The sequence below is a fragment of the Hyla sarda genome, unplaced genomic scaffold, assembly GCF_029499605.1.
Source record: "Hyla sarda isolate aHylSar1 unplaced genomic scaffold, aHylSar1.hap1 scaffold_304, whole genome shotgun sequence".
NCBI lineage: Eukaryota > Metazoa > Chordata > Amphibia > Anura > Hylidae > Hyla > Hyla sarda.
Window position 1 is genome coordinate 259,985 of NW_026609759.1, and position 25,257 is coordinate 285,241.

General features: G+C 43.4%; 14 pseudogenes; all 14 read left to right on the forward strand.

Annotated features, from left to right (window-relative positions):
* Positions 1 to 1,111: 1,111 nt before the first annotated feature.
* Positions 1,112 to 1,375, forward strand: LOC130328025 (U2 spliceosomal RNA; annotated as a pseudogene).
* A 1,479-nt stretch (positions 1,376 to 2,854) lies between these two features.
* On the forward strand, positions 2,855 to 3,118 carry LOC130328026 (U2 spliceosomal RNA; annotated as a pseudogene).
* Positions 3,119 to 4,600: 1,482 nt separating this feature from the next.
* On the forward strand, positions 4,601 to 4,864 carry LOC130328028 (U2 spliceosomal RNA; annotated as a pseudogene).
* A 1,473-nt stretch (positions 4,865 to 6,337) lies between these two features.
* LOC130328078 (U2 spliceosomal RNA) lies at positions 6,338 to 6,602 on the forward strand (annotated as a pseudogene).
* A 1,485-nt stretch (positions 6,603 to 8,087) lies between these two features.
* LOC130328029 (U2 spliceosomal RNA) lies at positions 8,088 to 8,351 on the forward strand (annotated as a pseudogene).
* A 1,484-nt stretch (positions 8,352 to 9,835) lies between these two features.
* Positions 9,836 to 10,099, forward strand: LOC130328030 (U2 spliceosomal RNA; annotated as a pseudogene).
* Positions 10,100 to 11,572: 1,473 nt separating this feature from the next.
* On the forward strand, positions 11,573 to 11,836 carry LOC130328031 (U2 spliceosomal RNA; annotated as a pseudogene).
* A 1,474-nt stretch (positions 11,837 to 13,310) lies between these two features.
* Positions 13,311 to 13,574, forward strand: LOC130328032 (U2 spliceosomal RNA; annotated as a pseudogene).
* Positions 13,575 to 15,047: 1,473 nt separating this feature from the next.
* Positions 15,048 to 15,311, forward strand: LOC130328034 (U2 spliceosomal RNA; annotated as a pseudogene).
* A 1,473-nt stretch (positions 15,312 to 16,784) lies between these two features.
* LOC130328089 (U2 spliceosomal RNA) lies at positions 16,785 to 17,048 on the forward strand (annotated as a pseudogene).
* A 1,473-nt stretch (positions 17,049 to 18,521) lies between these two features.
* Positions 18,522 to 18,785, forward strand: LOC130328103 (U2 spliceosomal RNA; annotated as a pseudogene).
* A 1,476-nt stretch (positions 18,786 to 20,261) lies between these two features.
* LOC130328035 (U2 spliceosomal RNA) lies at positions 20,262 to 20,525 on the forward strand (annotated as a pseudogene).
* A 1,477-nt stretch (positions 20,526 to 22,002) lies between these two features.
* On the forward strand, positions 22,003 to 22,267 carry LOC130328079 (U2 spliceosomal RNA; annotated as a pseudogene).
* Positions 22,268 to 23,746: 1,479 nt separating this feature from the next.
* On the forward strand, positions 23,747 to 24,010 carry LOC130328036 (U2 spliceosomal RNA; annotated as a pseudogene).
* The last annotated feature ends 1,247 nt before the right edge of the window (positions 24,011 to 25,257 follow it).

Here is a 25,257-nt window from a genome sequence, read left to right on the forward strand (position 1 = left end):
CCATCCATTGATGGATGGGAAATCCGCCATGAGGCATTTGTTTTTAGAAACTGCTGCTCACAACCAATGTTGCAATGGAGTGTCTCCATCTGCTGGTGGTATTGGAAAGGCATTAGTGCTATGACAGGGTCTGAAGAAGAAGAAGAAGAAGAAGAAGAAGAAGAAGACGGAAAAAAATATATATAAAAAGAAAAAGAGAGAGAGAGAGAGAGACTGACTTAGTGAGCGAGTGAGTGAGAGAGTGAGAGTGAGTGAGAGTGAATGAGTGAGTGAGTGATTGAGTGAGTGAGTGAGAACAAATGAGTTAAAGCAAGTGAGTGAGAGAGATCGAATGAATGAAAGTCTGAATGACAGAAAGAAAAAAGGATGAAGAAAGAAGCATGAAGAAAAAAAAATGTATATGGAGTTGCTGACATGAGTGCAATCTACAAAGCCGTTGAGGCTGATCCTCATGGGAGGATTATTGCACCAGGACCCTTAGCACTTTTAAAATGCCATTCAATGCCACGGGCTAGATGTAAACTGCAGATGACCATGTTGTGGTAGTTACCATGGATACCCAAGTGATGTGTGAGCTAACACATAGGCCCAACAGATTCCAAGAAGGCCAGAATCACCAGCGGCACCACCATCGATTGTCAGGTCACCCGGATTCAGCAAATACCAGAGTCCAAAATGATGCAGGTTTATACTGTTAATTTTCAGTTTATCGTTACAGTTGGTGTTATTCCATGTCGGAAGGGACGCAGCTACAGCCAGTGGGGTAACTAGAGACAGGCAGGCAGCTATGTGCAACAAAGGTAGGCGTGTTGTTTTCATATGCAGATCTGAAATATTGTCTTATATGCAAGAGGAGGAGTGATGGGGGTTCAGGCAAAAGCCAGGCTATGGATTGCATTGCTAAATGCTCCATCAGAGTGCAATGGTCGCCTGTCCTTTTTTTAAGTGATGATGTGGGTTTAGCCTGTGCTGTATGTATGTATGGGTGGCTGACTGCCACCCACCCAGAAAGTGTATGGGAGGCTGGTTGGCTGCCAGCCTTCCTTCCATTCCTATGAGTAATGTGAGTGCTCATGAAGGGGACATGGTTGGGTCCACCCCTTTCCCGGTTATCCCCTCTAGGCCTTTTGGCTTAGATCAAGTGTAAAAAAAGAAAGGATCTTGCGACAGATCGCATCCTGAGGCACGTTTTTTTTTGTGTGAATACTTGCACTTGGGTGACTTGTGAGCACATACTGATACATACGTTCCCTATCTGGGGACCATAAATTAAATGGATTTTTGAGAAAGGGAGCTGATTTGGAAGCTTGCTTCTGTCGCCCTATGCATTGACCCGATGTGGCAGTATCTTCGGGTAGTGAACAGTGCACCACCCCATTCCAGTGTTAAACAAGAAAGATTCTCATTTAATCCTCCGTGGGTGAGAATTTGAGTTTGAGAATTGGAGACCAAAATGATGAGTTGCACTGACTGGTTTATGAACGTCTATTCATTTAGCGTTTTAATGACCATGTTTGCACACTGATTGGTGTAAAAAAATAAAATAAAACTAAATAATAATAATCTAGCACACCTGTGCAGGTTTGACATGACATGACAGGTAGCTGTCTTGTGGGTGGTGCTGAATCCTGTTAAATGACATGAGGGTCTCATGCCTATACACAAGGGTGTGTCATTGCTGTTGCTTGACCATGCATTGGTTTCTGTGGTCAGTGAATGATAAAAACAAAATTTACCATCCATTGATGGATGGGAAATCCGCCATGAGGCATTTGTTTTTAGAAACTGCTGCTCACAACCAATGTTGCAATGGAGTGTCTCCATCTGCTGGTGGTATTGGAAAGGCATTAGTGCTATGACAGGGTCTGAAGAAGAAGAAGAAGAAGAAGAAGAAGAAGAAGACGGAAAAAAATATATATAAAAAGAAAAAGAGAGAGAGAGAGAGAGACTGACTTAGTGAGCGAGTGAGTGAGAGAGTGAGAGTGAGTGAGAGTGAATGAGTGAGTGAGTGATTGAGTGAGTGAGTGAGTGAGTGAGAACAAATGAGTTAAAGCAAGTGAGTGAGAGAGATCGAATGAATGAAAGTCTGAATGACAGAAAGAAAAAAGGATGAAGAAAGAAGCATGAAGAAAAAAAAATGTATATGGAGTTGCTGACATGAGTGCAATCTACAAAGCCGTTGAGGCTGATCCTCATGGGAGGATTATTGCACCAGGACCCTTAGCACTTTTAAAATGCCATTCAATGCCACGGGCTAGATGTAAACTGCAGATGACCATGTTGTGGTAGTTACCATGGATACCCAAGTGATGTGTGAGCTAACACATAGGCCCAACAGATTCCAAGAAGGCCAGAATCACCAGCGGCACCACCATCGATTGTCAGGTCACCCGGATTCAGCAAATACCAGAGTCCAAAATGATGCAGGTTTATACTGTTAATTTTCAGTTTATCGTTACAGTTGGTGTTATTCCATGTCGGAAGGGACGCAGCTACAGCCAGTGGGGTAACTAGAGACAGGCAGGCAGCTATGTGCAACAAAGGTAGGCGTGTTGTTTTCATATGCAGATCTGAAATATTGTCTTATATGCAAGAGGAGGAGTGATGGGGGTTCAGGCAAAAGCCAGGCTATGGATTGCATTGCTAAATGCTCCATCAGAGTGCAATGGTCGCCTGTCCTTTTTTTAAGTGATGATGTGGGTTTAGCCTGTGCTGTATGTATGTATGGGTGGCTGACTGCCACCCACCCAGAAAGTGTATGGGAGGCTGGTTGGCTGCCAGCCTTCCTTCCATTCCTATGAGTAATGTGAGTGCTCATGAAGGGGACATGGTTGGGTCCACCCCTTTCCCGGTTATCCCCTCTAGGCCTTTTGGCTTAGATCAAGTGTAAAAAAAGAAAGGATCTTGCGACAGATCGCATCCTGAGGCACGTTTTTTTTTGTGTGAATACTTGCACTTGGGTGACTTGTGAGCACATACTGATACATACGTTCCCTATCTGGGGACCATAAATTAAATGGATTTTTGAGAAAGGGAGCTGATTTGGAAGCTTGCTTCTGTCGCCCTATGCATTGACCCGATGTGGCAGTATCTTCGGGTAGTGAACAGTGCACCACCCCATTCCAGTGTTAAACAAGAAAGATTCTCATTTAATCCTCCGTGGGTGAGAATTTGAGTTTGAGAATTGGAGACCAAAATGATGAGTTGCACTGACTGGTTTATGAACGTCTATTCATTTAGCGTTTTAATGACCATGTTTGCACACTGATTGGTGTAAAAAAATAAAATAAAACTAAATAATAATAATCTAGCACACCTGTGCAGGTTTGACATGACATGACAGGTAGCTGTCTTGTGGGTGGTGCTGAATCCTGTTAAATGACATGAGGGTCTCATGCCTATACACAAGGGTGTGTCATTGCTGTTGCTTGACCATGCATTGGTTTCTGTGGTCAGTGAATGATAAAAACAAAATTTACCATCCATTGATGGATGGGAAATCCGCCATGAGGCATTTGTTTTTAGAAACTGCTGCTCACAACCAATGTTGCAATGGAGTGTCTCCATCTGCTGGTGGTATTGGAAAGGCATTAGTGCTATGACAGGGTCTGAAGAAGAAGAAGAAGAAGAAGAAGACGGAAAAAAATATATATAAAAAGAAAAAGAGAGAGAGAGAGAGAGACTGACTTAGTGAGCGAGTGAGTGAGAGAGTGAGAGTGAGTGAGAGTGAATGAGTGAGTGAGTGAGTGAGTGATTGAGTGAGTGAGTGAGTGAGTGAGTGAGAACAAATGAGTTAAAGCAAGTGAGTGAGAGAGATCGAATGAATGAAAGTCTGAATGACAGAAAGAAAAAAGGATGAAGAAAGAAGCATGAAGAAAAAAAAATGTATATGGAGTTGCTGACATGAGTGCAATCTACAAAGCCGTTGAGGCTGATCCTCATGGGAGGATTATTGCACCAGGACCCTTAGCACTTTTAAAATGCCATTCAATGCCACGGGCTAGATGTAAACTGCAGATGACCATGTTGTGGCAGTTACCATGGATACCCAAGTGATGTGTGAGCTAACACATAGGCCCAACAGATTCCAAGAAGGCCAGAATCACCAGCGGCACCACCATCGATTGTCAGGTCACCCGGATTCAGCAAATACCAGAGTCCAAAATGATGCAGGTTTATACTGTTAATTTTCAGTTTATCGTTACAGTTGGTGTTATTCCATGTCGGAAGGGACGCAGCTACAGCCAGTGGGGTAACTAGAGACAGGCAGGCAGCTATGTGCAACAAAGGTAGGCGTGTTGTTTTCATATGCAGATCTGAAATATTGTCTTATATGCAAGAGGAGGAGTGATGGGGGTTCAGGCAAAAGCCAGGCTATGGATTGCATTGCTAAATGCTCCATCAGAGTGCAATGGTCGCCTGTCCTTTTTTTAAGTGATGATGTGGGTTTAGCCTGTGCTGTATGTATGTATGGGTGGCTGACTGCCACCCACCCAGAAAGTGTATGGGAGGCTGGTTGGCTGCCAGCCTTCCTTCCATTCCTATGAGTAATGTGAGTGCTCATGAAGGGGACATGGTTGGGTCCACCCCTTTCCCGGTTATCCCCTCTAGGCCTTTTGGCTTAGATCAAGTGTAAAAAAAGAAAGGATCTTGCGACAGATCGCATCCTGAGGCACGTTTTTTTTTGTGTGAATACTTGCACTTGGGTGACTTGTGAGCACATACTGATACATACGTTCCCTATCTGGGGACCATAAATTAAATGGATTTTTGAGAAAGGGAGCTGATTTGGAAGCTTGCTTCTGTCGCCCTATGCATTGACCCGATGTGGCAGTATCTTCGGGTAGTGAACAGTGCACCACCCCATTCCAGTGTTAAACAAGAAAGATTCTCATTTAATCCTCCGTGGGTGAGAATTTGAGTTTGAGAATTGGAGACCAAAATGATGAGTTGCACTGACTGGTTTATGAACGTCTATTCATTTAGCGTTTTAATGACCATGTTTGCACACTGATTGGTGTAAAAAAATAAAATAAAACTAAATAATAATAATCTAGCACACCTGTGCAGGTTTGACATGACATGACAGGTAGCTGTCTTGTGGGTGGTGCTGAATCCTGTTAAATGACATGAGGGTCTCATGCCTATACACAAGGGTGTGTCATTGCTGTTGCTTGACCATGCATTGGTTTCTGTGGTCAGTGAATGATAAAAACAAAATTTACCATCCATTGATGGATGGGAAATCCGCCATGAGGCATTTGTTTTTAGAAACTGCTGCTCACAACCAATGTTGCAATGGAGTGTCTCCATCTGCTGGTGGTATTGGAAAGGCATTAGTGCTATGACAGGGTCTGAAGAAGAAGAAGAAGAAGAAGAAGAAGACGGAAAAAAATATATATAAAAAGAAAAAGAGAGAGAGAGAGAGAGACTGACTTAGTGAGCGAGTGAGTGAGAGAGTGAGAGTGAGTGAGAGTGAATGAGTGAGTGAGTGATTGAGTGAGTGAGTGAGTGAGTGAGAACAAATGAGTTAAAGCAAGTGAGTGAGAGAGATCGAATGAATGAAAGTCTGAATGACAGAAAGAAAAAAGGATGAAGAAAGAAGCATGAAGAAAAAAAAATGTATATGGAGTTGCTGACATGAGTGCAATCTACAAAGCCGTTGAGGCTGATCCTCATGGGAGGATTATTGCACCAGGACCCTTAGCACTTTTAAAATGCCATTCAATGCCACGGGCTAGATGTAAACTGCAGATGACCATGTTGTGGTAGTTACCATGGATACCCAAGTGATGTGTGAGCTAACACATAGGCCCAACAGATTCCAAGAAGGCCAGAATCACCAGCGGCACCACCATCGATTGTCAGGTCACCCGGATTCAGCAAATACCAGAGTCCAAAATGATGCAGGTTTATACTGTTAATTTTCAGTTTATCGTTACAGTTGGTGTTATTCCATGTCGGAAGGGACGCAGCTACAGCCAGTGGGGTAACTAGAGACAGGCAGGCAGCTATGTGCAACAAAGGTAGGCGTGTTGTTTTCATATGCAGATCTGAAATATTGTCTTATATGCAAGAGGAGGAGTGATGGGGGTTCAGGCAAAAGCCAGGCTATGGATTGCATTGCTAAATGCTCCATCAGAGTGCAATGGTCGCCTGTCCTTTTTTTAAGTGATGATGTGGGTTTAGCCTGTGCTGTATGTATGTATGGGTGGCTGACTGCCACCCACCCAGAAAGTGTATGGGAGGCTGGTTGGCTGCCAGCCTTCCTTCCATTCCTATGAGTAATGTGAGTGCTCATGAAGGGGACATGGTTGGGTCCACCCCTTTCCCGGTTATCCCCTCTAGGCCTTTTGGCTTAGATCAAGTGTAAAAAAAGAAAGGATCTTGCGACAGATCGCATCCTGAGGCACGTTTTTTTTTTGTGTGAATACTTGCACTTGGGTGACTTGTGAGCACATACTGATACATACGTTCCCTATCTGGGGACCATAAATTAAATGGATTTTTGAGAAAGGGAGCTGATTTGGAAGCTTGCTTCTGTCGCCCTATGCATTGACCCGATGTGGCAGTATCTTCGGGTAGTGAACAGTGCACCACCCCATTCCAGTGTTAAACAAGAAAGATTCTCATTTAATCCTCCGTGGGTGAGAATTTGAGTTTGAGAATTGGAGACCAAAATGATGAGTTGCACTGACTGGTTTATGAACGTCTATTCATTTAGCGTTTTAATGACCATGTTTGCACACTGATTGGTGTAAAAAAATAAAATAAAACTAAATAATAATAATCTAGCACACCTGTGCAGGTTTGACATGACATGACAGGTAGCTGTCTTGTGGGTGGTGCTGAATCCTGTTAAATGACATGAGGGTCTCATGCCTATACACAAGGGTGTGTCATTGCTGTTGCTTGACCATGCATTGGTTTCTGTGGTCAGTGAATGATAAAAACAAAATTTACCATCCATTGATGGATGGGAAATCCGCCATGAGACATTTGTTTTTAGAAACTGCTGCTCACAACCAATGTTGCAATGGAGTGTCTCCATCTGCTGGTGGTATTGGAAAGGCATTAGTGCTATGACAGGGTCTGAAGAAGAAGAAGAAGAAGAAGAAGAAGACGGAAAAAAATATATATAAAAAGAAAAAGAGAGAGAGAGAGAGAGACTGACTTAGTGAGCGAGTGAGTGAGAGAGTGAGAGTGAGTGAGAGTGAATGAGTGAGTGAGTGAGTGAGTGATTGAGTGAGTGAGTGAGTGAGTGAGTGAGAACAAATGAGTTAAAGCAAGTGAGTGAGAGAGATCGAATGAATGAAAGTCTGAATGACAGAAAGAAAAAAGGATGAAGAAAGAAGCATGAAGAAAAAAAAATGTATATGGAGTTGCTGACATGAGTGCAATCTACAAAGCCGTTGAGGCTGATCCTCATGGGAGGATTATTGCACCAGGACCCTTAGCACTTTTAAAATGCCATTCAATGCCACGGGCTAGATGTAAACTGCAGATGACCATGTTGTGGTAGTTACCATGGATACCCAAGTGATGTGTGAGCTAACACATAGGCCCAACAGATTCCAAGAAGGCCAGAATCACCAGCGGCACCACCATCGATTGTCAGGTCACCCGGATTCAGCAAATACCAGAGTCCAAAATGATGCAGGTTTATACTGTTAATTTTCAGTTTATCGTTACAGTTGGTGTTATTCCATGTCGGAAGGGACGCAGCTACAGCCAGTGGGGTAACTAGAGACAGGCAGGCAGCTATGTGCAACAAAGGTAGGCGTGTTGTTTTCATATGCAGATCTGAAATATTGTCTTATATGCAAGAGGAGGAGTGATGGGGGTTCAGGCAAAAGCCAGGCTATGGATTGCATTGCTAAATGCTCCATCAGAGTGCAATGGTCGCCTGTCCTTTTTTTAAGTGATGATGTGGGTTTAGCCTGTGCTGTATGTATGTATGGGTGGCTGACTGCCACCCACCCAGAAAGTGTATGGGAGGCTGGTTGGCTGCCAGCCTTCCTTCCATTCCTATGAGTAATGTGAGTGCTCATGAAGGGGACATGGTTGGGTCCACCCCTTTCCCGGTTATCCCCTCTAGGCCTTTTGGCTTAGATCAAGTGTAAAAAAAGAAAGGATCTTGCGACAGATCGCATCCTGAGGCACGTTTTTTTTTGTGTGAATACTTGCACTTGGGTGACTTGTGAGCACATACTGATACATACGTTCCCTATCTGGGGACCATAAATTAAATGGATTTTTGAGAAAGGGAGCTGATTTGGAAGCTTGCTTCTGTCGCCCTATGCATTGACCCGATGTGGCAGTATCTTCGGGTAGTGAACAGTGCACCACCCCATTCCAGTGTTAAACAAGAAAGATTCTCATTTAATCCTCCGTGGGTGAGAATTTGAGTTTGAGAATTGGAGACCAAAATGATGAGTTGCACTGACTGGTTTATGAACGTCTATTCATTTAGCGTTTTTAATGACCATGTTTGCACACTGATTGGTGTAAAAAAATAAAATAAAACTAAATAATAATAATCTAGCACACCTGTGCAGGTTTGACATGACATGACAGGTAGCTGTCTTGTGGGTGGTGCTGAATCCTGTTAAATGACATGAGGGTCTCATGCCTATACACAAGGGTGTGTCATTGCTGTTGCTTGACCATGCATTGGTTTCTGTGGTCAGTGAATGATAAAAACAAAATTTACCATCCATTGATGGATGGGAAATCCGCCATGAGGCATTTGTTTTTAGAAACTGCTGCTCACAACCAATGTTGCAATGGAGTGTCTCCATCTGCTGGTGGTATTGGAAAGGCATTAGTGCTATGACAGGGTCTGAAGAAGAAGAAGAAGAAGAAGAAGAAGAAGAAGACGGAAAAAAATATATATAAAAAGAAAAAGAGAGAGAGAGAGAGAGACTGACTTAGTGAGCGAGTGAGTGAGAGAGTGAGAGTGAGTGAGAGTGAATGAGTGAGTGAGTGATTGAGTGAGTGAGTGAGTGAGTGAGTGAGAACAAATGAGTTAAAGCAAGTGAGTGAGAGAGATCGAATGAATGAAAGTCTGAATGACAGAAAGAAAAAAGGATGAAGAAAGAAGCATGAAGAAAAAAAAATGTATATGGAGTTGCTGACATGAGTGCAATCTACAAAGCCGTTGAGGCTGATCCTCATGGGAGGATTATTGCACCAGGACCCTTAGCACTTTTAAAATGCCATTCAATGCCACGGGCTAGATGTAAACTGCAGATGACCATGTTGTGGTAGTTACCATGGATACCCAAGTGATGTGTGAGCTAACACATAGGCCCAACAGATTCCAAGAAGGCCAGAATCACCAGCGGCACCACCATCGATTGTCAGGTCACCCGGATTCAGCAAATACCAGAGTCCAAAATGATGCAGGTTTATACTGTTAATTTTCAGTTTATCGTTACAGTTGGTGTTATTCCATGTCGGAAGGGACGCAGCTACAGCCAGTGGGGTAACTAGAGACAGGCAGGCAGCTATGTGCAACAAAGGTAGGCGTGTTGTTTTCATATGCAGATCTGAAATATTGTCTTATATGCAAGAGGAGGAGTGATGGGGGTTCAGGCAAAAGCCAGGCTATGGATTGCATTGCTAAATGCTCCATCAGAGTGCAATGGTCGCCTGTCCTTTTTTTAAGTGATGATGTGGGTTTAGCCTGTGCTGTATGTATGTATGGGTGGCTGACTGCCACCCACCCAGAAAGTGTATGGGAGGCTGGTTGGCTGCCAGCCTTCCTTCCATTCCTATGAGTAATGTGAGTGCTCATGAAGGGGACATGGTTGGGTCCACCCCTTTCCCGGTTATCCCCTCTAGGCCTTTTGGCTTAGATCAAGTGTAAAAAAAGAAAGGATCTTGCGACAGATCGCATCCTGAGGCACGTTTTTTTTTGTGTGAATACTTGCACTTGGGTGACTTGTGAGCACATACTGATACATACGTTCCCTATCTGGGGACCATAAATTAAATGGATTTTTGAGAAAGGGAGCTGATTTGGAAGCTTGCTTCTGTCGCCCTATGCATTGACCCGATGTGGCAGTATCTTCGGGTAGTGAACAGTGCACCACCCCATTCCAGTGTTAAACAAGAAAGATTCTCATTTAATCCTCCGTGGGTGAGAATTTGAGTTTGAGAATTGGAGACCAAAATGATGAGTTGCACTGACTGGTTTATGAACGTCTATTCATTTAGCGTTTTAATGACCATGTTTGCACACTGATTGGTGTAAAAAAATAAAATAAAACTAAATAATAATAATCTAGCACACCTGTGCAGGTTTGACATGACATGACAGGTAGCTGTCTTGTGGGTGGTGCTGAATCCTGTTAAATGACATGAGGGTCTCATGCCTATACACAAGGGTGTGTCATTGCTGTTGCTTGACCATGCATTGGTTTCTGTGGTCAGTGAATGATAAAAACAAAATTTACCATCCATTGATGGATGGGAAATCCGCCATGAGGCATTTGTTTTTAGAAACTGCTGCTCACAACCAATGTTGCAATGGAGTGTCTCCATCTGCTGGTGGTATTGGAAAGGCATTAGTGCTATGACAGGGTCTGAAGAAGAAGAAGAAGAAGAAGAAGAAGACGGAAAAAAATATATATAAAAAGAAAAAGAGAGAGAGAGAGAGAGACTGACTTAGTGAGCGAGTGAGTGAGAGAGTGAGAGTGAGTGAGAGTGAATGAGTGAGTGAGTGATTGAGTGAGTGAGTGAGTGAGTGAGAACAAATGAGTTAAAGCAAGTGAGTGAGAGAGATCGAATGAATGAAAGTCTGAATGACAGAAAGAAAAAAGGATGAAGAAAGAAGCATGAAGAAAAAAAAATGTATATGGAGTTGCTGACATGAGTGCAATCTACAAAGCCGTTGAGGCTGATCCTCATGGGAGGATTATTGCACCAGGACCCTTAGCACTTTTAAAATGCCATTCAATGCCACGGGCTAGATGTAAACTGCAGATGACCATGTTGTGGTAGTTACCATGGATACCCAAGTGATGTGTGAGCTAACACATAGGCCCAACAGATTCCAAGAAGGCCAGAATCACCAGCGGCACCACCATCGATTGTCAGGTCACCCGGATTCAGCAAATACCAGAGTCCAAAATGATGCAGGTTTATACTGTTAATTTTCAGTTTATCGTTACAGTTGGTGTTATTCCATGTCGGAAGGGACGCAGCTACAGCCAGTGGGGTAACTAGAGACAGGCAGGCAGCTATGTGCAACAAAGGTAGGCGTGTTGTTTTCATATGCAGATCTGAAATATTGTCTTATATGCAAGAGGAGGAGTGATGGGGGTTCAGGCAAAAGCCAGGCTATGGATTGCATTGCTAAATGCTCCATCAGAGTGCAATGGTCGCCTGTCCTTTTTTTAAGTGATGATGTGGGTTTAGCCTGTGCTGTATGTATGTATGGGTGGCTGACTGCCACCCACCCAGAAAGTGTATGGGAGGCTGGTTGGCTGCCAGCCTTCCTTCCATTCCTATGAGTAATGTGAGTGCTCATGAAGGGGACATGGTTGGGTCCACCCCTTTCCCGGTTATCCCCTCTAGGCCTTTTGGCTTAGATCAAGTGTAAAAAAAGAAAGGATCTTGCGACAGATCGCATCCTGAGGCACGTTTTTTTTTGTGTGAATACTTGCACTTGGGTGACTTGTGAGCACATACTGATACATACGTTCCCTATCTGGGGACCATAAATTAAATGGATTTTTGAGAAAGGGAGCTGATTTGGAAGCTTGCTTCTGTCGCCCTATGCATTGACCCGATGTGGCAGTATCTTCGGGTAGTGAACAGTGCACCACCCCATTCCAGTGTTAAACAAGAAAGATTCTCATTTAATCCTCCGTGGGTGAGAATTTGAGTTTGAGAATTGGAGACCAAAATGATGAGTTGCACTGACTGGTTTATGAACGTCTATTCATTTAGCGTTTTAATGACCATGTTTGCACACTGATTGGTGTAAAAAAATAAAATAAAACTAAATAATAATAATCTAGCACACCTGTGCAGGTTTGACATGACATGACAGGTAGCTGTCTTGTGGGTGGTGCTGAATCCTGTTAAATGACATGAGGGTCTCATGCCTATACACAAGGGTGTGTCATTGCTGTTGCTTGACCATGCATTGGTTTCTGTGGTCAGTGAATGATAAAAACAAAATTTACCATCCATTGATGGATGGGAAATCCGCCATGAGGCATTTGTTTTTAGAAACTGCTGCTCACAACCAATGTTGCAATGGAGTGTCTCCATCTGCTGGTGGTATTGGAAAGGCATTAGTGCTATGACAGGGTCTGAAGAAGAAGAAGAAGAAGAAGAAGACGGAAAAAAATATATATAAAAAGAAAAAGAGAGAGAGAGAGAGAGACTGACTTAGTGAGCGAGTGAGTGAGAGAGTGAGAGTGAGTGAGAGTGAATGAGTGAGTGAGTGATTGAGTGAGTGAGTGAGTGAGTGAGTGAGAACAAATGAGTTAAAGCAAGTGAGTGAGAGAGATCGAATGAATGAAAGTCTGAATGACAGAAAGAAAAAAGGATGAAGAAAGAAGCATGAAGAAAAAAAAATGTATATGGAGTTGCTGACATGAGTGCAATCTACAAAGCCGTTGAGGCTGATCCTCATGGGAGGATTATTGCACCAGGACCCTTAGCACTTTTAAAATGCCATTCAATGCCACGGGCTAGATGTAAACTGCAGATGACCATGTTGTGGTAGTTACCATGGATACCCAAGTGATGTGTGAGCTAACACATAGGCCCAACAGATTCCAAGAAGGCCAGAATCACCAGCGGCACCACCATCGATTGTCAGGTCACCCGGATTCAGCAAATACCAGAGTCCAAAATGATGCAGGTTTATACTGTTAATTTTCAGTTTATCGTTACAGTTGGTGTTATTCCATGTCGGAAGGGACGCAGCTACAGCCAGTGGGGTAACTAGAGACAGGCAGGCAGCTATGTGCAACAAAGGTAGGCGTGTTGTTTTCATATGCAGATCTGAAATATTGTCTTATATGCAAGAGGAGGAGTGATGGGGGTTCAGGCAAAAGCCAGGCTATGGATTGCATTGCTAAATGCTCCATCAGAGTGCAATGGTCGCCTGTCCTTTTTTTAAGTGATGATGTGGGTTTAGCCTGTGCTGTATGTATGTATGGGTGGCTGACTGCCACCCACCCAGAAAGTGTATGGGAGGCTGGTTGGCTGCCAGCCTTCCTTCCATTCCTATGAGTAATGTGAGTGCTCATGAAGGGGACATGGTTGGGTCCACCCCTTTCCCGGTTATCCCCTCTAGGCCTTTTGGCTTAGATCAAGTGTAAAAAAAGAAAGGATCTTGCGACAGATCGCATCCTGAGGCACGTTTTTTTTTGTGTGAATACTTGCACTTGGGTGACTTGTGAGCACATACTGATACATACGTTCCCTATCTGGGGACCATAAATTAAATGGATTTTTGAGAAAGGGAGCTGATTTGGAAGCTTGCTTCTGTCGCCCTATGCATTGACCCGATGTGGCAGTATCTTCGGGTAGTGAACAGTGCACCACCCCATTCCAGTGTTAAACAAGAAAGATTCTCATTTAATCCTCCGTGGGTGAGAATTTGAGTTTGAGAATTGGAGACCAAAATGATGAGTTGCACTGACTGGTTTATGAACGTCTATTCATTTAGCGTTTTAATGACCATGTTTGCACACTGATTGGTGTAAAAAAATAAAATAAAACTAAATAATAATAATCTAGCACACCTGTGCAGGTTTGACATGACATGACAGGTAGCTGTCTTGTGGGTGGTGCTGAATCCTGTTAAATGACATGAGGGTCTCATGCCTATACACAAGGGTGTGTCATTGCTGTTGCTTGACCATGCATTGGTTTCTGTGGTCAGTGAATGATAAAAACAAAATTTACCATCCATTGATGGATGGGAAATCCGCCATGAGGCATTTGTTTTTAGAAACTGCTGCTCACAACCAATGTTGCAATGGAGTGTCTCCATCTGCTGGTGGTATTGGAAAGGCATTAGTGCTATGACAGGGTCTGAAGAAGAAGAAGAAGAAGAAGAAGAAGACGGAAAAAAATATATATAAAAAGAAAAAGAGAGAGAGAGAGAGAGACTGACTTAGTGAGCGAGTGAGTGAGAGAGTGAGAGTGAGTGAGAGTGAATGAGTGAGTGAGTGATTGAGTGAGTGAGTGAGTGAGTGAGAACAAATGAGTTAAAGCAAGTGAGTGAGAGAGATCGAATGAATGAAAGTCTGAATGACAGAAAGAAAAAAGGATGAAGAAAGAAGCATGAAGAAAAAAAAATGTATATGGAGTTGCTGACATGAGTGCAATCTACAAAGCCGTTGAGGCTGATCCTCATGGGAGGATTATTGCACCAGGACCCTTAGCACTTTTAAAATGCCATTCAATGCCACGGGCTAGATGTAAACTGCAGATGACCATGTTGTGGTAGTTACCATGGATACCCAAGTGATGTGTGAGCTAACACATAGGCCCAACAGATTCCAAGAAGGCCAGAATCACCAGCGGCACCACCATCGATTGTCAGGTCACCCGGATTCAGCAAATACCAGAGTCCAAAATGATGCAGGTTTATACTGTTAATTTTCAGTTTATCGTTACAGTTGGTGTTATTCCATGTCGGAAGGGACGCAGCTACAGCCAGTGGGGTAACTAGAGACAGGCAGGCAGCTATGTGCAACAAAGGTAGGCGTGTTGTTTTCATATGCAGATCTGAAATATTGTCTTATATGCAAGAGGAGGAGTGATGGGGGTTCAGGCAAAAGCCAGGCTATGGATTGCATTGCTAAATGCTCCATCAGAGTGCAATGGTCGCCTGTCCTTTTTTTAAGTGATGATGTGGGTTTAGCCTGTGCTGTATGTATGTATGGGTGGCTGACTGCCACCCACCCAGAAAGTGTATGGGAGGCTGGTTGGCTGCCAGCCTTCCTTCCATTCCTATGAGTAATGTGAGTGCTCATGAAGGGGACATGGTTGGGTCCACCCCTTTCCCGGTTATCCCCTCTAGGCCTTTTGGCTTAGATCAAGTGTAAAAAAAGAAAGGATCTTGCGACAGATCGCATCCTGAGGCACGTTTTTTTTTGTGTGAATACTTGCACTTGGGTGACTTGTGAGCACATACTGATACATACGTTCCCTATCTGGGGACCATAAATTAAATGGATTTTTGAGAAAGGGAGCTGATTTGGAAGCTTGCTTCTGTCGCCCTATGCATTGACCCGATGTGGCAGTATCTTCGGGTAGTGAACAGTGCACCACCCCATTCCAGTGTTAAACAAGAAAGATTCTCATTTAATCCTCCGTGGGTGAGAATTTGAGTTTGAGAATTGGAGACCAAAATGATGAGTTGCACTGACTGGTTTATGAACGTCTATTCATTTAGCGTTTTAATGACCATGTTTGCACACTGATTGGTGTAAAAAAATAAAATAAAACTAAATAATAATAATCTAGCACACCTGTGCAGGTTTGACATGACATGACAGGTAGCTGTCTTGTGGGTGGTGCTGAATCCTGTTAAATGACATGAGGGTCTCATGCCTATACACAAGGGTGTGTCATTGCTGTTGCTTGACCATGCATTGGTTTCTGTGGTCAGTGAATGATAAAAACAAAATTTACCATCCATTGATGGATGGGAAATCCGCCATGAGGCATTTGTTTTTAGAAACTGCTGCTCACAACCAATGTTGCAATGGAGTGTCTCCATCTGCTGGTGGTATTGGAAAGGCATTAGTGCTATGACAGGGTCTGAAGAAGAAGAAGAAGAAGAAGAAGAAGACGGAAAAAAATATATATAAAAAGAAAAAGAGAGAGAGAGAGAGAGACTGACTTAGTGAGCGAGTGAGTGAGAGAGTGAGAGTGAGTGAGAGTGAATGAGTGAGTGAGTGATTGAGTGAGTGAGTGAGTGAGTGAGAACAAATGAGTTAAAGCAAGTGAGTGAGAGAGATCGAATGAATGAAAGTCTGAATGACAGAAAGAAAAAAGGATGAAGAAAGAAGCATGAAGAAAAAAAAATGTATATGGAGTTGCTGACATGAGTGCAATCTACAAAGCCGTTGAGGCTGATCCTCATGGGAGGATTATTGCACCAGGACCCTTAGCACTTTTAAAATGCCATTCAATGCCACGGGCTAGATGTAAACTGCAGATGACCATGTTGTGGTAGTTACCATGGATACCCAAGTGATGTGTGAGCTAACACATAGGCCCAACAGATTCCAAGAAGGCCAGAATCACCAGCGGCACCACCATCGATTGTCAGGTCACCCGGATTCAGCAAATACCAGAGTCCAAAATGATGCAGGTTTATACTGTTAATTTTCAGTTTATCGTTACAGTTGGTGTTATTCCATGTCGGAAGGGACGCAGCTACAGCCAGTGGGGTAACTAGAGACAGGCAGGCAGCTATGTGCAACAAAGGTAGGCGTGTTGTTTTCATATGCAGATCTGAAATATTGTCTTATATGCAAGAGGAGGAGTGATGGGGGTTCAGGCAAAAGCCAGGCTATGGATTGCATTGCTAAATGCTCCATCAGAGTGCAATGGTCGCCTGTCCTTTTTTTAAGTGATGATGTGGGTTTAGCCTGTGCTGTATGTATGTATGGGTGGCTGACTGCCACCCACCCAGAAAGTGTATGGGAGGCTGGTTGGCTGCCAGCCTTCCTTCCATTCCTATGAGTAATGTGAGTGCTCATGAAGGGGACATGGTTGGGTCCACCCCTTTCCCGGTTATCCCCTCTAGGCCTTTTGGCTTAGATCAAGTGTAAAAAAAGAAAGGATCTTGCGACAGATCGCATCCTGAGGCACGTTTTTTTTTGTGTGAATACTTGCACTTGGGTGACTTGTGAGCACATACTGATACATACGTTCCCTATCTGGGGACCATAAATTAAATGGATTTTTGAGAAAGGGAGCTGATTTGGAAGCTTGCTTCTGGCGCCCTATGCATTGACCCGATGTGGCAGTATCTTCGGGTAGTGAACAGTGCACCACCCCATTCCAGTGTTAAACAAGAAAGATTCTCATTTAATCCTCCGTGGGTGAGAATTTGAGTTTGAGAATTGGAGACCAAAATGATGAGTTGCACTGACTGGTTTATGAACGTCTATTCATTTAGCGTTTTAATGACCATGTTTGCACACTGATTGGTGTAAAAAAATAAAATAAAACTAAATAATAATAATCTAGCACACCTGTGCAGGTTTGACATGACATGACAGGTAGCTGTCTTGTGGGTGGTGCTGAATCCTGTTAAATGACATGAGGGTCTCATGCCTATACACAAGGGTGTGTCATTGCTGTTGCTTGACCATGCATTGGTTTCTGTGGTCAGTGAATGATAAAAACAAAATTTACCATCCATTGATGGATGGGAAATCCGCCATGAGACATTTGTTTTTAGAAACTGCTGCTCACAACCAATGTTGCAATGGAGTGTCTCCATCTGCTGGTGGTATTGGAAAGGCATTAGTGCTATGACAGGGTCTGAAGAAGAAGAAGAAGAAGAAGAAGAAGACGGAAAAAAATATATATAAAAAGAAAAAGAGAGAGAGAGAGAGAGACTGACTTAGTGAGCGAGTGAGTGAGAGAGTGAGAGTGAGTGAGAGTGAATGAGTGAGTGAGTGATTGAGTGAGTGAGTGAGTGAGTGAGAACAAATGAGTTAAAGCAAGTGAGTGAGAGAGATCGAATGAATGAAAGTCTGAATGACAGAAAGAAAAAAGGATGAAGAAAGAAGCATGAAGAAAAAAAAATGTATATGGAGTTGCTGACATGAGTGCAATCTACAAAGCCGTTGAGGCTGATCCTCATGGGAGGATTATTGCACCAGGACCCTTAGCACTTTTAAAATGCCATTCAATGCCACGGGCTAGATGTAAACTGCAGATGACCATGTTGTGGTAGTTACCATGGATACCCAAGTGATGTGTGAGCTAACACATAGGCCCAACAGATTCCAAGAAGGCCAGAATCACCAGCGGCACCACCATCGATTGTCAGGTCACCCGGATTCAGCAAATACCAGAGTCCAAAATGATGCAGGTTTATACTGTTAATTTTCAGTTTATCGTTACAGTTGGTGTTATTCCATGTCGGAAGGGACGCAGCTACAGCCAGTGGGGTAACTAGAGACAGGCAGGCAGCTATGTGCAACAAAGGTAGGCGTGTTGTTTTCATATGCAGATCTGAAATATTGTCTTATATGCAAGAGGAGGAGTGATGGGGGTTCAGGCAAAAGCCAGGCTATGGATTGCATTGCTAAATGCTCCATCAGAGTGCAATGGTCGCCTGTCCTTTTTTTAAGTGATGATGTGGGTTTAGCCTGTGCTGTATGTATGTATGGGTGGCTGACTGCCACCCACCCAGAAAGTGTATGGGAGGCTGGTTGGCTGCCAGCCTTCCTTCCATTCCTATGAGTAATGTGAGTGCTCATGAAGGGGACATGGTTGGGTCCACCCCTTTCCCGGTTATCCCCTCTAGGCCTTTTGGCTTAGATCAAGTGTAAAAAAAGAAAGGATCTTGCGACAGATCGCATCCTGAGGCACGTTTTTTTTTGTGTGAATACTTGCACTTGGGTGACTTGTGAGCACATACTGATACATATGTTCCCTATCTGGGGACCATAAATTAAATGGATTTTTGAGAAAGGGAGCTGATTTGGAAGCTTGCTTCTGTCGCCCTATGCATTGACCCGATGTGGCAGTATCTTCGGGTAGTGAACAGTGCACCACCCCATTCCAGTGTTAAACAAGAAAGATTCTCATTTAATCCTCCGTGGGTGAGAATTTGAGTTTGAGAATTGGAGACCAAAATGATGAGTTGCACTGACTGGTTTATGAACGTCTATTCATTTAGCGTTTTAATGACCATGTTTGCACACTGATTGGTGTAAAAAAATAAAATAAAACTAAATAATAATAATCTAGCACACCTGTGCAGGTTTGACATGACATGACAGGTAGCTGTCTTGTGGGTGGTGCTGAATCCTGTTAAATGACATGAGGGTCTCATGCCTATACACAAGGGTGTGTCATTGCTGTTGCTTGACCATGCATTGGTTTCTGTGGTCAGTGAATGATAAAAACAAAATTTACCATCCATTGATGGATGGGAAATCCGCCATGAGGCATTTGTTTTTAGAAACTGCTGCTCACAACCAATGTTGCAATGGAGTGTCTCCATCTGCTGGTGGTATTGGAAAGGCATTAGTGCTATGACAGGGTCTGAAGAAGAAGAAGAAGAAGACGGAAAAAAATATATATAAAAAGAAAAAGAGAGAGAGAGAGAGAGACTGACTTAGTGAGCGAGTGAGTGAGAGAGTGAGAGTGAGTGAGAGTGAATGAGTGAGTGAGTGATTGAGTGAGTGAGTGAGTGAGTGAGTGAGTGAGTGAGAACAAATGAGTTAAAGCAAGTGAGTGAGAGAGATCGAATGAATGAAAGTCTGAATGACAGAAAGAAAAAAGGATGAAGAAAGAAGCATGAAGAAAAAAAAATGTATATGGAGTTGCTGACATGAGTGCAATCTACAAAGCCGTTGAGGCTGATCCTCATGGGAGGATTATTGCACCAGGACCCTTAGCACTTTTAAAATGCCATTCAATGCCACGGGCTAGATGTAAACTGCAGATGACCATGTTGTGGTAGTTACCATGGATACCCAAGTGATGTGTGAGCTAACACATAGGCCCAACAGATTCCAAGAAGGCCAGAATCACCAGCGGCACCACCATCGATTGTCAGGTCACCCGGATTCAGCAAATACCAGAGTCCAAAATGATGCAGGTTTATACTGTTAATTTTCAGTTTATCGTTACAGTTGGTGTTATTCCATGTCGGAAGGGACGCAGCTACAGCCAGTGGGGTAACTAGAGACAGGTAGGCAGCTATGTGCAACAAAGGTAGGCGTGTTGTTTTCATATGCAGATCTAAAATATTGTCTTATATGCAAGAGGAGGAGTGATGGGGGTTCAGGCAAAAGCCAGGCTATGGATTGCATTGCTAAATGCTCCATCAGAGTGCAATGGTCGCCTGTCCTTTTTTTAAGTGATGATGTGGGTTTAGCCTGTGCTGTATGTATGTATGGGTGGCTGACTGCCACCCACCCAGAAAGTGTATGGGAGGCTGGTTGGCTGCCAGCCTTCCTTCCATTCCTATGAGTAATGTGAGTGCTCATGAAGGGGACATGGTTGGGTCCACCCCTTTCCCGGTTATCCCCTCTAGGCCTTTTGGCTTAGATCAAGTGTAAAAAAAGAAAGGATCTTGCGACAGATCGCATCCTGAGGCACGTTTTTTTTTGTGTGAATACTTGCACTTGGGTGACTTGTGAGCACATACTGATACATACGTTCCCTATCTGGGGACCATAAATTAAATGGATTTTTGAGAAAGGGAGCTGATTTGGAAGCTTGCTTCTGTCGCCCTATGCATTGACCCGATGTGGCAGTATCTTCGGGTAGTGAACAGTGCACCACCCCATTCCAGTGTTAAACAAGAAAGATTCTCATTTAATCCTCCGTGGGTGAGAATTTGAGTTTGAGAATTGGAGACCAAAATGATGAGTTGCACTGACTGGTTTATGAACGTCTATTCATTTAGCGTTTTAATGACCATGTTTGCACACTGATTGGTGTAAAAAAATAAAATAAAACTAAATAATAATAATCTAGCACACCTGTGCAGGTTTGACATGACATGACAGGTAGCTGTCTTGTGGGTGGTGCTGAATCCTGTTAAATGACATGAGGGTCTCATGCCTATACACAAGGGTGTGTCATTGCTGTTGCTTGACCATGCATTGGTTTCTGTGGTCAGTGAATGATAAAAACAAAATTTACCATCCATTGATGGATGGGAAATCCGCCATGAGGCATTTGTTTTTAGAAACTGCTGCTCACAACCAATGTTGCAATGGAGTGTCTCCATCTGCTGGTGGTATTGGAAAGGCATTAGTGCTATGACAGGGTCTGAAGAAGAAGAAGAAGAAGAAGAAGAAGACGGAAAAAAATATATATAAAAAGAAAAAGAGAGAGAGAGAGAGAGACTGACTTAGTGAGCGAGTGAGTGAGAGAGTGAGAGTGAGTGAGAGTGAATGAGTGAGTGAGTGATTGAGTGAGTGAGTGAGTGAGTGAGTGAGAACAAATGAGTTAAAGCAAGTGAGTGAGAGAGATCGAATGAATGAAAGTCTGAATGACAGAAAGAAAAAAGGATGAAGAAAGAAGCATGAAGAAAAAAAAATGTATATGGAGTTGCTGACATGAGTGCAATCTACAAAGCCGTTGAGGCTGATCCTCATGGGAGGATTATTGCACCAGGACCCTTAGCACTTTTAAAATGCCATTCAATGCCACGGGCTAGATGTAAACTGCAGATGACCATGTTGTGGTAGTTACCATGGATACCCAAGTGATGTGTGAGCTAACACATAGGCCCAACAGATTCCAAGAAGGCCAGAATCACCAGCGGCACCACCATCGATTGTCAGGTCACCCGGATTCAGCAAATACCAGAGTCCAAAATGATGCAGGTTTATACTGTTAATTTTCAGTTTATCGTTACAGTTGGTGTTATTCCATGTCGGAAGGGACGCAGCTACAGCCAGTGGGGTAACTAGAGACAGGCAGGCAGCTATGTGCAACAAAGGTAGGCGTGTTGTTTTCATATGCAGATCTGAAATATTGTCTTATATGCAAGAGGAGGAGTGATGGGGGTTCAGGCAAAAGCCAGGCTATGGATTGCATTGCTAAATGCTCCATCAGAGTGCAATGGTCGCCTGTCCTTTTTTTAAGTGATGATGTGGGTTTAGCCTGTGCTGTATGTATGTATGGGTGGCTGACTGCCACCCACCCAGAAAGTGTATGGGAGGCTGGTTGGCTGCCAGCCTTCCTTCCATTCCTATGAGTAATGTGAGTGCTCATGAAGGGGACATGGTTGGGTCCACCCCTTTCCCGGTTATCCCCTCTAGGCCTTTTGGCTTAGATCAAGTGTAAAAAAAGAAAGGATCTTGCGACAGATCGCATCCTGAGGCACGTTTTTTTTTTGTGTGAATACTTGCACTTGGGTGACTTGTGAGCACATACTGATACATACGTTCCCTATCTGGGGACCATAAATTAAATGGATTTTTGAGAAAGGGAGCTGATTTGGAAGCTTGCTTCTGTCGCCCTATGCATTGACCCGATGTGGCAGTATCTTCGGGTAGTGAACAGTGCACCACCCCATTCCAGTGTTAAACAAGAAAGATTCTCATTTAATCCTCCGTGGGTGAGAATTTGAGTTTGAGAATTGGAGACCAAAATGATGAGTTGCACTGACTGGTTTATGAACGTCTATTCATTTAGCGTTTTAATGACCATGTTTGCACACTGATTGGTGTAAAAAAATAAAATAAAACTAAATAATAATAATCTAGCACACCTGTGCAGGTTTGACATGACATGACAGGTAGCTGTCTTGTGGGTGGTGCTGAATCCTGTTAAATGACATGAGGGTCTCATGCCTATACACAAGGGTGTGTCATTGCTGTTGCTTGACCATGCATTGGTTTCTGTGGTCAGTGAATGATAAAAACAAAATTTACCATCCATTGATGGATGGGAAATCCGCCATGAGGCATTTGTTTTTAGAAACTGCTGCTCACAACCAATGTTGCAATGGAGTGTCTCCATCTGCTGGTGGTATTGGAAAGGCATTAGTGCTATGACAGGGTCTGAAGAAGAAGAAGAAGAAGAAGAAGAAGAAGAAGACGGAAAAAAATATATATAAAAAGAAAAAGAGAGAGAGAGAGAGAGACTGACTTAGTGAGCGAGTGAGTGAGAGAGTGAGAGTGAGTGAGAGTGAATGAGTGAGTGAGTGATTGAGTGAGTGAGTGAGTGAGTGAGAACAAATGAGTTAAAGCAAGTGAGTGAGAGAGATCGAATGAATGAAAGTCTGAATGACAGAAAGAAAAAAGGATGAAGAAAGAAGCATGAAGAAAAAAAAATGTATATGGAGTTGCTGACATGAGTGCAATCTACAAAGCCGTTGAGGCTGATCCTCATGGGAGGATTATTGCACCAGGACCCTTAGCACTTTTAAAATGCCATTCAATGCCACGGGCTAGATGTAAACTGCAGATGACCATGTTGTGGTAGTTACCATGGATACCCAAGTGATGTGTGAGCTAACACATAGGCCCAACAGATTCCAAGAAGGCCAGAATCACCAGCGGCACCACCATCGATTGTCAGGTCACCCGGATTCAGCAAATACCAGAGTCCAAAATGATGCAGGTTTATACTGTTAATTTTCAGTTTATCGTTACAGTTGGTGTTATTCCATGTCGGAAGGGACGCAGCTACAGCCAGTGGGGTAACTAGAGACAGGCAGGCAGCTATGTGCAACAAAGGTAGGCGTGTTGTTTTCATATGCAGATCTGAAATATTGTCTTATATGCAAGAGGAGGAGTGATGGGGGTTCAGGCAAAAGCCAGGCTATGGATTGCATTGCTAAATGCTCCATCAGAGTGCAATGGTCGCCTGTCCTTTTTTTAAGTGATGATGTGGGTTTAGCCTGTGCTGTATGTATGTATGGGTGGCTGACTGCCACCCACCCAGAAAGTGTATGGGAGGCTGGTTGGCTGCCAGCCTTCCTTCCATTCCTATGAGTAATGTGAGTGCTCATGAAGGGGACATGGTTGGGTCCACCCCTTTCCCGGTTATCCCCTCTAGGCCTTTTGGCTTAGATCAAGTGTAAAAAAAGAAAGGATCTTGCGACAGATCGCATCCTGAGGCACGTTTTTTTTTGTGTGAATACTTGCACTTGGGTGACTTGTGAGCACATACTGATACATACGTTCCCTATCTGGGGACCATAAATTAAATGGATTTTTGAGAAAGGGAGCTGATTTGGAAGCTTGCTTCTGTCGCCCTATGCATTGACCCGATGTGGCAGTATCTTCGGGTAGTGAACAGTGCACCACCCCATTCCAGTGTTAAACAAGAAAGATTCTCATTTAATCCTCCGTGGGTGAGAATTTGAGTTTGAGAATTGGAGACCAAAATGATGAGTTGCACTGACTGGTTTATGAACGTCTATTCATTTAGCGTTTTAATGACCATGTTTGCACACTGATTGGTGTAAAAAAATAAAATAAAACTAAATAATAATAATCTAGCACACCTGTGCAGGTTTGACATGACATGACAGGTAGCTGTCTTGTGGGTGGTGCTGAATCCTGTTAAATGACATGAGGGTCTCATGCCTATACACAAGGGTGTGTCATTGCTGTTGCTTGACCATGCATTGGTTTCTGTGGTCAGTGAATGATAAAAACAAAATTTACCATCCATTGATGGATGGGAAATCCGCCATGAGGCATTTGTTTTTAGAAACTGCTGCTCACAACCAATGTTGCAATGGAGTGTCTCCATCTGCTGGTGGTATTGGAAAGGCATTAGTGCTATGACAGGGTCTGAAGAAGAAGAAGAAGAAGAAGAAGAAGACGGAAAAAAATATATATAAAAAGAAAAAGAGAGAGAGAGAGAGAGACTGACTTAGTGAGCGAGTGAGTGAGAGAGTGAGAGTGAGTGAGAGTGAATGAGTGAGTGAGTGATTGAGTGAGTGAGTGAGTGAGTGAGAACAAATGAGTTAAAGCAAGTGAGTGAGAGAGATCGAATGAATGAAAGTCTGAATGACAGAAAGAAAAAAGGATGAAGAAAGAAGCATGAAGAAAAAAAAATGTATATGGAGTTGCTGACATGAGTGCAATCTACAAAGCCGTTGAGGCTGATCCTCATGGGAGGATTATTGCACCAGGACCCTTAGCACTTTTAAAATGCCATTCAATGCCACGGGCTAGATGTAAACTGCAGATGACCATGTTGTGGTAGTTACCATGGATACCCAAGTGATGTGTGAGCTAACACATAGGCCCAACAGATTCCAAGAAGGCCAGAATCACCAGCGGCACCACCATCGATTGTCAGGTCACCCGGATTCAGCAAATACCAGAGTCCAAAATGATGCAGGTTTATACTGTTAATTTTCAGTTTATCGTTACAGTTGGTGTTATTCCATGTCGGAAGGGACGCAGCTACAGCCAGTGGGGTAACTAGAGACAGGCAGGCAGCTATGTGCAACAAAGGTAGGCGTGTTGTTTTCATATGCAGATCTGAAATATTGTCTTATATGCAAGAGGAGGAGTGATGGGGGTTCAGGCAAAAGCCAGG